Genomic DNA, 11812 nt, shown 5'->3' on the forward strand with positions numbered 1-11812 from the left:
CGTCCAGGGATTAATAATGCAAATAGGGAAGTCTTCTGTGGCAAACTTGAGCTTCTGTAAACTCAAAAGCGTCTAGGGCTTTTGCTGGGCCGAAACTGGTGTCGATTGACACCAAGAGAGTGTCGATCGACACTCCTCGCTGATTCATTAACCAAAATTGTTCTTAGCTTCCTTTTCCTACTTATCTCTATTGTTGTCCCATTGCATAGAATACCTGAAAAGACACTAAAAAGACTCGAGAAATAACACAAAGACTCAAAATCCTATACCTAAAACATAGATAAAATCGGTGAAAATTGGGATATATCAGTTATCACAAGTACAATAATTCAATCATCCTATATTACTAGAACAATCATCATATCATCAATCCTAATTAACAATTCATTATTACTAAGCAAACAGATCTATTCCTATGTAATGAATCATGAAGCATAAACATAGAAACATGTAATCAAATCTCCGCAGATCACACTCTCACCTTGGCCACTTGCTGATGTAGAACGCTTGTTTCAGCTGCCTCAAAGACGCCCTAATAACTCTTCAATGAACTGTTAACGTTTTAATCCCTCCATTGATTATCTAGCCAGTAGGATCGTGAAGCTCTGCACCAAATTTCGTCTTGATCGACATAGGTTCAGACCTCCAAACGTTGCCTCGAAGAAGCCAATACGAATTAGATTTCTAGGTTTCCAGGTTCACCAGATTCTACAGTTACTTATCTAGGAAAAAGCACACATATCTTCTTGAATATAACCTCGATTCAAACTCCGTCTGTTGTTGTGGATTCAAGGAATTGTGAGCTTTCCAAAGACGTCTTACTCGTTATCTGATACTCCTCGTCATGACGGGAATCTCCCTCGTAAAACCACAACTTGAAACTACACTTTTCCCTTCATCTTCTTCCTTCTTTGATTCTGTTTTGCTTTGCCCCAGCCTAGGATGCTTTGATCTTCTTTAGCGTGAATCCCCCTTACTATTTTGAACGAAATCTCCCTCTCCCAGTGTTTTTCCTTTCCGTTGATGATAATCCTATCTCTCTGTCATGTCTCGCCTTCTACTCCGGTTTCTTCTTCTTCTTTGCAACTAATTCTCTTCTCCTTGGCCATATCATGTCGTCTTTGTTAGATGTGGCTCATGATCTCCTTCAAATTTAGGTTTTGCGTTTCCTTTTGACGGCTTTCATGAAGAACGTACATACACCAATATATACTCACACTTTTAGTGTTATAAGTTATTAGGAGAGATGAGCCTATGATGAGCTAAAGTATGGAGTTGGGTCTCACAATTCTCTGAGGATTCGTCCTCGAATTCAACATTTCTGGTTGAGCAATGTAGTCTTTAAAAAGTTCTCGGTAGTCTTCATGCATTACTCCTTCTGATTTCCACAGTATCTCTTGAATTCCATCTCTTTCTTAGCAAACTTGAATCGACTTTGCTTTCTTTCTACTTTAACTTCTCTACTTGAATCATCGAAATGATATGCCCTCTATGAAAACATAAACTTTAAAGAACAACTTTAAAAGCAAGTCTCGTTCCTTTGTTGCTATTTATCTTTTAGAAAAATCCCCTTCCCGTTTATCAAATACTAAAAACTTTTTTATTTTTTAAACACTTCGTTAAAATCTATCTTTTAAGAAAACTCTCCGACTTAGCCTTCCGGGTTAGCACCGGCTTGACTTTAACCTCCGCTCTGATACCATTTGTCACACCTGTTGGTGTCGGATCCCGCACCATGGGCTCGGATCCAGCCAAAGATTGCTGCACAAGTAGAAGAAGCCCATAAGAGGGGGGGCCCGTAAGCATCCTCGAGGTGAGAGTATGGGCGAGATGTTGGTTTGCGAGGTGAATGCAGCATCGAAGTCAGAACTACTCGAATTGAAGGAACCGAATGGGCCGAGAGGTGAGGTCGAGAAGGCCCGGAGTGGACTCGATTTAAACGTTTAAATAGTTAATTCAAACACTAAAAACGGATACATTTAAAGTAGAATGATTGTGAGTAAATAGGTATTAAATGTATTCTTTGGGTATAAATTGTGGGTCAAAGATCATGTAAAGGGACACACATTTCTTGGTGCAAATTAGCTATACACATTCTTTTGTAATACTCATAGTTTTCTCTATAATCATTTATCTATTTTCTAGTATATTTGTCCTCAAGAATAATCCTTCCAACTAAATAAATAAACACTTGAGTGTGTGAATCCGACATCCACATTTTGGCGCCGTCTGTGGGGACGGAGGATTCTTGAGTCATCAGATTTTTTCTGTGTGTTACATACCCGAAGTGATCCGCAATGTCTGGAGAGTATGCTACCAACGCTTCGATAGTCGAAACCCTCAAGACCATGCAACAAACTATGGCTGATATGGCGCAGAAGTTTTCAAACGTGGAAAAAACTGTCGAAACACTGCAAATAACCCAGGTATCGCTAAGCCAAAATGTTAGTACCATTCAGTCTCGTGTTCGTTCTTTAAATGCAGGAAATTCTAGAGTTCGAAGAACTATCTTCGGATCCCCTAATTCCCTTCCGCGAAATGCAACAAGTGATCAAACGACCCCGGAGGGTACAAACGCGGAGAATCAACCGGAAGACGATCACCAGTTCGGTGATCAACATGAGCAGGAAAACTTCGACCAGCTCAAAACCATGAAAGAAGTAAGCCGAGAGTTGAAAGAAACGAGGTTGAAATTCCACCAAGCTACAAGCTCGGAGCCGGATATCAACCGGGTTATCGAGGAGGCTAGGCAAACACTGTTCACCCCGCGAATTGCGAGTTTGAGAATCAGAGATTCTCGAAAACTCAACTTAGAACCATATAATAGTTTGGAAGATCCGAAAGGCTATCTCGCAGCTTTTCTAATAGCCTCTGGTCGAGTTGATCTAAACGAAGCCGATGAAGACGCAGTATATTGCAAACTTTTCTCTGAAAATCTGTTTGGGCAAGCCCTGATGTGGTTCACTCAGTTGGAACCAGGATCGGTCAATAATTTCAAAGAACTATCGGCAGTATGTTTAAAACAATACTCAATTCTAATGGATAAGAGCATTTCGGACACCAATCTCTGGAATCTGTCTCAAGGGCCGAATGAGACACTTCTGGCTTTCATCACCAAATTTAAAAACGTGCTATCAAAGCTCCCAAGGATCTCACAACAGTCGGCTCTGTCGGCTTTGCGGAAGGGATTATGGCATGATTCAAGGTTTAAGGAAGATCTAATACTTCACAAACCTGATACTATTCAAGACGCACTATTTCGAGCGAATAATTGGATGGAAGTCAAGGATGAAAAAGAAAGTTTTGCAAAAAGAAATAAGCAAGTAAAACCAGCGGTCACTTTTCCGCCCAAGAAGTTCGAACCCCGTGAAAATAAGGGACCAAGGAAGTTTGGGTCACAACCATTCAATAACAACGTCGGAAAGCAGTTTCAGGGGAAAGGAAGGTCAAATACCCTGGTCCGAGATGAAAGCTCGTATTACGATATACACAGAGTCACTATACATCTGAGTAAAGACTGTAGTATCCTTAAGAGGCATCTCGCAGAATTATGGGCCAGTGGAGACCTTTCAAAATTCAACATGGAGAACTTCATCAAGCAATATCATGAATCAAGGGATAATCTAGAGGCTCAAAACTCTAAAAGACCAAGACCGGCTGGCGAAGAGGAACCAAGAGCTTCAAAGGGTAAAATCAATGTAATTCTTGGAGGATCTAAACTCTACCGTGATTCCATCAGTGCAATCAAGAAGCATAGACGCAATGTTCATTTGAAATCAAGCTTAAGTGAAGAAGTAGACTTTCAAGGCACTTCGATATTGTTCGAGGAAAAGGAGACACAACATCTCGAAAGACCTCATGATGATGCACTCGTAATTACGTTGGATGTAGCCAACTTCGAAGTGTCGAGGATCCTCATTGATACTGGCAGTTCGATAGATCTAATCTTTCTTAGCACTTTGGAAAGAATGGGGATAAGCAGGGCGGACGTGGTAGGACCTCCATCACCCTTAGTGGCTTTTACAAGTGAATTAGCAATGTCTCTCGGAACTATCAAGCAACCAGTTTTGGCTGGAAAGATCTCGAAGATTGTGGATTTTGTCGTTTTCGATAAACCAGTGGCCTATAACATCATTCTTGGAACTCCGTGGATTTATCAAATGAAAGCGGTCCCTTCTACTTATCACCAATGCCTCAAATTCCCAACTTCGAGCGGAGTGGAAACAATTCGGGGAGATCAAGAAGCTTTGAGAACTTGTTATTTAGCTAGCCACCGATTAAAAATTCAATAGCAATTAACGAAACCCGCAAAGAAAGGAGTGATCCCGAGATTTCCTAGCGGGCAGAAAGTGGATGATGTCGTGGTCGAAGTAATTCTAGAAGCAGACAAACCGGATCAAAAAATTCGAATTGGAGCTACTTTATCGGGCAAAGTGAAGGAAGCCATAGTTGAGCTGTTAAAAAGGAACAAGAAATCATTTGCTTGGTCGGCAGCAGATATGCCAGGCATAGACCCACATATAATTTGTCACGAGCTAAACGTAGACCCGAGTTTTAAACCAGTAAAACAAAAAAGAAGAAAACTCGGAGCGGAGAGAGCAAAAGCAGTGAACGACGAAGTAGATAAACTCCTAAAGACTGGATCTATAAGGGAAGTATAATATCCGGATTGGTTAGCAAACACCGTTGTGGTCAAAAAGAAAAATGGAAAGGATAGAGTGTGCATAGACTTTACAGATCTCAACAAATCTTGTCCAAAAGATAGTTTCCCTCTTCCACACATAGATCGTCTTGTGGAATCAACCGCCGGGAATGAGTTGTTGTCCTTTATGGATGCCTTCTCGGGATATAACCAAATCATGATGAATCCGGAAGATCAAGAGAAAACGTCATTTATCACGGATAGGGGCATCTATTGTTACAAAGTTATGCCATTCGGGTCGAAAAACGCAGGAGCAACTTATCAACGACTGGTCAACAAGATGTTCAACGAAAATCTCGGAAAAACAATGGAAGTCTACATCGATGATATGCTAGTCAAATCATTAAAAAAGGAAGACCACGTAAAACATCTGGAAGAGTGTTTCGCGATTCTTAACCAATATCATATGAAGTTGAATCCGGCGAAGTGCACGTTTGGAGTCCCATCCGGGGAATTTCTCGGCTACATTGTCACGAAAAGAGGAATTGAGGCAAACTCAAATCAAATCAGCGCTTTTCTCAACATGCCATCTCCGAAGAATTTCAAGGAAGTACAACGACTAACCGGTCGGATTGCAACATTGAATCGTTTTATTTCGAGGTTGACCGATAAATCTTTACCCTTCTATCAAATCTTAAAGGGTAACAAGGAATTTCTTTGGGATGAGAAGTGTGTGGAATCGTTCGGACAGCTAAAGGCGTATCTAACTTCTCCACCTGTATTGTCCAAACCGGAGGTAGACGAAAAACTCTATCTATATGTCTCAGTTTCGAACCATGCGGTTAGCGGAGTCTTAATCCGAGAAAACCGGGGAGAAAAAAAACCAATTTACTACATAAGTAAATCCATGACGGATCTTGAGACCAGGTATACGACGATGGAGAAGCTTGCACTTGCAGTAGTAACCTCAGCTAGGAAACTTCGTCCATATTTTCAATCCCATCCAATCAAAGTGTTATCAAATCAGCCACTTCGGACTATTCTCCATAGCCCGAACCAGTCCGGTAGATTAGCGAAATGGGCGGTGGAGTTAAGTGAATATGATATAGAGTACAAGAATCGAGTCGCCATGAAAGCTCAAGTCCTAGCCGATTTTTTAATAGAATTACCGATACCCGGAGGGCAGGACCAGCCGCAAAATCAGACTTGGAAGCTGCATGTTGATGGATCGTCATCAAAAAATGGATCCGGGGTGGGAATCAAGTTGGAATCTCCCACTTCGGAAATCCTTGAACAGTCATTTCGATTGTTATTCACCGCATCTAACAATGAAGCAGAATACGAAGCATTAATTGCTGGACTTAGGTTGGCACAGGGAGTTGGGGCCGATGAAGTGGTCGCCTACTATGATTCCCAACTGGTGGTTAACCTGTTCAATGGTGATTATGAAGCAAAAGACTCACGAATGGAGGCATATCTTGAGGTGGTCAAAGACTTGGCTAGAAACTTTAGGAAATTCGAACTCATTCGTATACCACGGGGAGAAAACACTACCGCAGATGCACTCGCAGCCCTGGCATCAATATCCGATCCCGAAGTCAAAAGAATCATTCCAGTAGTGTGTATTTCGGAAAGGAGCATTAAGGACGAAAAGGAGACATACGTCGTCACAAGATCCCGAGCTGCAGTCCGAGATCGCAACTGTACCTAACCCTACTGTGCAGGAAGATATTGGGCTCGAACCAGTAGAAGAAATCACCCCCGACACCATAGTCGAAGCTGAAACCGAACCGTGGGTTGAAGAAGATATACTAGCGCCAAATGAACATCCCGAACCAGAAGCTCGAGTATTTCACGAAATCGACCAAATTCTGGCTAAAGATTGGGGGGCTGATTGGAGGGAGCGAATAAAGCATTACATCATTACAAGCGAGCTCCCAAAGAACAGATGGCAAGCTAGGAAAATGAGAATCGTTAGCGCGAAATTTTGTCTATCAAAGAATTCTTTGTATAAACGAGGTGTAAGTGATCCCTACTTACTTTGCATTTTTGGGCCCGAAGTCGAGATCGTTATGAGCGAAGTACATGAAGGTTTGTGTGGAAGTCATTCCTCGGGAAGGGCTATGGCTTTCAAGATCAAGAGAATGGGATACTACTGGCCTACTATGATCACGGACTGCGTTAAGTATGCTCGACGATGCAAACGTTGCCAACTCCATGCACCACTCATTCATCAACCTTCAGAGTTAATTCTCTTTGATCTCCGCCCCATACCCTTTCATGAGATGATCAATGGATATCATTGGACCATTACATAGGTCGACCCGGGGTGTACAATATTTACTGGTTCTAACTGATTATTTTTTGAAGTGGATTAAAGCTGAAGCGTATGTAAATATTAAAGATTCGGCGGTAAAGACTTTCAATTGAAAGAACATCATATGCAGACATGGCGTTCCATACGAAATAGTTACTGACAACGGACCACAATTTATCTCACACGAGTTTGAAGCATTTTGCTCGGACTGGGGCATTAAGGTTAGTTATTCTACTCCGCGGTATCCACAAGGGAACAGTCAGGCCAAAGCCGCAAACAAGACAATTCTAAGTAATCTTAAGAAACGTCTAAGTCATTTGAAAGGGGGCTGGTATGATGAACTTCAGCCAGTCTTATGGGCATATCGCACAACTCCTAGGCGCTCGACCGGAGAAACCCCGTTTTCATTGGTGTACGGGATGGAGGCAGTTGTACCAGCCGAGCTCAATGTACCAGGACTTCATCGAACGGAAGCTCCTTTGAATGAAAAAGAGAATTCTGCAATGCTCAACGATTCGCTGGATACCATCAACGAGAGGCGAGATCAGGCCTTGATCCTAATTCAGAATTATCAACATGCAATAGCTCGGTATTACAATTCAAAAGTCAAAGCAGACCTTTCTTTGTGGGCGATTATGTTTTGAAACGTGTGTTCGATAACAAGAAAGAGGAAGGAGCAGGCAAACTTGGAAATCCTCCTCGTCTTACAGAATACCTCGACACCTTGATTGGCGATGTCAAGAATGGGCATCATACAATCCGGGATGCGGGCAAATTCTGCGATTCTGAGTTCGATCCAGTCTCCGGGGTGAGAGTTAAGGGTGTGTAACTCCCTTGATATCACGGTGACTCTCCGCAACATTTGGTTGATCTTCTTTCGAAGTTTCTTCTTTTCCGTTGATCGTTTTTTGTGTTGAGCCGCGAGAGCTTTGATAAAGGACATCGCGATGTCCTGATCTCTGCTCGAAAGGTCCTTGATTAACACACACGAAGCTCGGATCTGGGATCTGAAGTTGCGAAGTGGGGAGCGTCCTCTGTCTAGTACGTTCAAAATGTCCTCATCGATCATCCCGATCCTCGAAAAGTCTGGCATGGATTCCGAGCACCGGAGGTTGAAGGCCATAACTGCGAAAGAAAAGAACGGTATTGTTAGTGAGGAATGAAGAAAACCCTAGAGAGGAAATTTATAGGGAGGTTTCTTAGCTTTCAAAGATGCGATTCCATGTAAAGCCGGAGTGATTCGCGAAAGCATTCACGTCACCTTGTTCGCCCTGCATTCAAAGAGTATCTCCAAAACGAATATTTGATGAATCAAGGAAAGTTGGAAAGTTTCCTTAAATAAAATGGGCCGAAGACCAATAGGTAAGTCCATGCGAAAATAAAAAAAAAGAGAGTTTTGAGTCTCAAAGAATATTTAGGGAAGGGGCTCAGGAACAGGCTCCTTCATCGCCGGTTCGGGGTTCGAAGTGGACGCCTCGTTTTTAACGTCCACGTCGGGTTCATTCTTCACGCGCTTCCAAGGGTTGCTGTCCTCCTCTTCGTCGTCACCGTCTTCACTGTCAGACGGGATCACTTGGACCAGAGCGTTTAATGACATATAATAGCCTTAGTCCCGCGAACTTGCTTAGCCACTACCATTACCTTCCTTTCCTGCATAACAAATGAGGCATAAGCAAATGCATAAGCTTAGTGAGAGCAGTTGGCTCGTCTCACCATGCTACAATAAACAATTGCATTCAAATAAAGCACAGAAAGTCTATCGCACATCATAACAAAAACTGTTACACATGACTATCCGGAGTTAACGAGCAATCTAGCCCAATCGGCCAGTCCCCAACGAGTACTCTTACCCCCCAAGCGCACCCTGATCTACATTCTCGCCCAACCTGAATCAATCATCGCAACCCAACAAATCAGATCTCGGTTATAACATACATGCATCAGAATAAACCACACAATTAACTCACATAATGAAACTACACAAGAAACGATCTCGGACTCGTAGCCACGGTCACACACTCACCATATTGATCACTCTAACACAGATCAGACACCCTTTTGTCGCCCAAAAACCAGATCGCACTTGCCCAACAACTTACAAGTCGAAGGAGGCCCTACAAACAACCAAATAAACGTTTGTTTACATAAATGATCAATAGAAAGTCGTTGGTAATGAGTCTACACGATGCTTACCAGATTTCCTTCGACTAGACACTCGGATTCTTATTCAACACTCGGGCTTCTAGCAATCGTTCGGGCGAATTCTATCTGAAAATGCTAAGAATAATGGTGGCGTTCTTATGCGTGAAAACGCTTTAGGGCTGCTCAAGAAAACACTTATAAGAGAGACGAGCTTCTAAGGAATATTCGTATAAAGTCAGAGCATCTAGGGAATATTCGGATAAGGTCAGTTTGTCCGCTCAGATACGCAGTTCTACTCGACCGAAATATCTGTCGGCCCGCTCATGCCCGATCCAACCCCATGGACCCAAACTCGGATAAACACGCTGACCTTGAGCTAAAGCTCTTAAAATCCAAAAGAAATCTCATTCGCTCGACTCGAACCCACGTATCGCCTCAGCTAGGATACGGTCTACACGGAACACTTATCCGCTTGACCGATTCTCGGCCTGATCGAAGAAGTTTTGACCTATTTTCTTACATTCGGATTCTCTAGTGTAAGACTCTTGCCAATACACTCCAGCCTTTTGCAACAGACGTAGGGAGACGAGTATTACATTTACCTTAAGACCAAATTTTACGTGGATATGTATTAAAAAAAATTGAGGAAGAAATCCCAAAATATTATTAAAGCCTCTTTTTGTAAATCAAAACCCATACTTACTAATTCTAAACACAGTTTCGTTTTTTTATCCTTGTTTCGAAGGTTTTATGCAAAAACCAAAATACACCTTTGAAGTTATTTTTTTTGCAACTTTACCCTTTATGTTAAGAAAATAGAGGTCAAATACCATAATCTAAAAAAACACCTCCAATATAATCTTTGGACGTATATAGAATTTAAAAACTGTATAACTTTGTATATAGGTTATCAAGACTACGTCGTTTTAAACATTTTTTAAAAAAGAAAAAAAAAATTAATGTTGAAAGGTGGTCTCAAACTTATATGGACTTACTAATAGAAAAATTGCTAAGAATGCCCTTCTAACACTACCCTATTTAAATTCTGCCCTTTTCTGTTGACCATTTTATCCCTATTTTGAAAATGTTTTAAGATTAAAAAAATGAAATATTGATTTTTCCGCCTAAAATGTTCTGAAAATAAATTTCCCGCCAAACACATTTTAAATATATTTTCCCGTCAAAAACATATTCAAAAAAACAAAAGATTCTAAAATTGTAAAACCCTTGTAAATCATTTTAAAACCTTTTCCAAGGGTTCACTAGAGATTTCAAAAATTTTTAAAAATTATGAAAGTGTTTATAAGGGTTTTTAAAAGATTTTCAAATGGTTTACAAGGGTTTTAAAAGATTTACATGAGTTTTGAAAAGATTTTAAAAAGATTTGCAAGGGTTTTAAAAACCTTTGTAAGAGTTCACAAGAGATTTAAAATGGTTGAAAATTTATTAAAGGGTTTACAAGGGTTTTTAAAATATTTTTAAATGGTTTACAAGGGTTTTTAAAACATTTTAAAACATTTACAAGAGTTTTAAAACTCTTGTAAATCTTTTTAAAACCTTTTATAAGGGTTCACAATACTTTTAAAAGAGTTACAGATGTTTTAAAATATTTACAAATTCTTTTTAAGAGTAAAAAAAGATTTAAAAACTTTATAAGAGTTTTAAAAAGATTTTAAAATGATTTACAAAGTGATAATAGGTTTTTGAGATCAATTAATCCTAAAGCACTATCATGTCGTTGTAGTACTAAAGGTTGTCAATCCAAATGGTTGTGATGCTAACAATCAAGATGTGATCAGAAGTCACTAAGTCAAGCGAAGCAATAACAGGTTTTGGTGTGTTCTAGCAGTTCTAATTGAACATGTAGAAAACAGAAAATCAAGCAGAAACAATAAAACACTCGACCAACACAGCTCGTTGCAGAGTACTGGGTGTGGTCGAGTGACAGGTCAAGTAACAAACAGAAAATGTAACAGGGATACTCGGCTGCACAGTCTGTTGCCAGACAACTGGGTGGTCGAGTACCAGGTCGAGTAACAGTAAAGAATTGCAGGAACTAAGCAACAGATGATAAGATGCAGTTAACAACAGTAGAGTAAACATTAAAATCAATCAAATAAAGAATTCCCGAGGATGGGTAGTTGAGTAGTTTTGTTTCCTCAGTTTACAGGTGATTGACATGCTTAATAAATTATCCCTAGACAACAAGTTCCTTAACCAAATCTAAGTTAACCTAGTCCCAGACTCAATCACCATTGACGAGAGCTAACCTAATAGGCATTACGAATCAACAAGTTAAAGCCAAAACGCTCCCTGCAACCAATACCTTGGTACAGGGCCACGAATCTCTGGAATTAGTGGTTTAGACATTTCATCGAACACCTTTTGGGCGCAGAAATGTCTAGGCTCAAATTCCAGTTGATCAGAAAGAAATAAGCATTAAGAACAACTAATCCAGAAGGGATCTATCAATCAAACTCAACCACCTAGCATACTGAGAATTCTACATTACTCTAACCCATCCTCAAAAACCTATTAACTACTCAGACATCATTGCAGAAAGCATAAACGTTGAATGGAATGAAAACATGATAACAATAGAGTAATAGCAAGATGGTAACAGGATGGACAACAGTAAACGAAATCAAGAACAAATAGTGAATACTGAATATTGAATAGATAAAGAGAAATCCGGATTACAAAAGGTCAAG

General features: G+C 40.5%; 1 pseudogene across 1 annotated transcript; it reads left to right on the forward strand.

Moving 5' to 3' along the window:
- Positions 1-2297: 2297 nt before the first annotated feature.
- Positions 2298-8102, forward strand: AT4G06529 (annotated as a pseudogene; the record flags this gene model as incomplete). Its single annotated transcript has 1 exon — positions 2298-8102.
- Between the last annotated feature and the right edge of the window lie 3710 nt (positions 8103-11812).

This window comes from Arabidopsis thaliana, chromosome 4 (genome assembly GCF_000001735.4).
Source record: "Arabidopsis thaliana chromosome 4, partial sequence".
NCBI lineage: Eukaryota > Viridiplantae > Streptophyta > Magnoliopsida > Brassicales > Brassicaceae > Arabidopsis > Arabidopsis thaliana.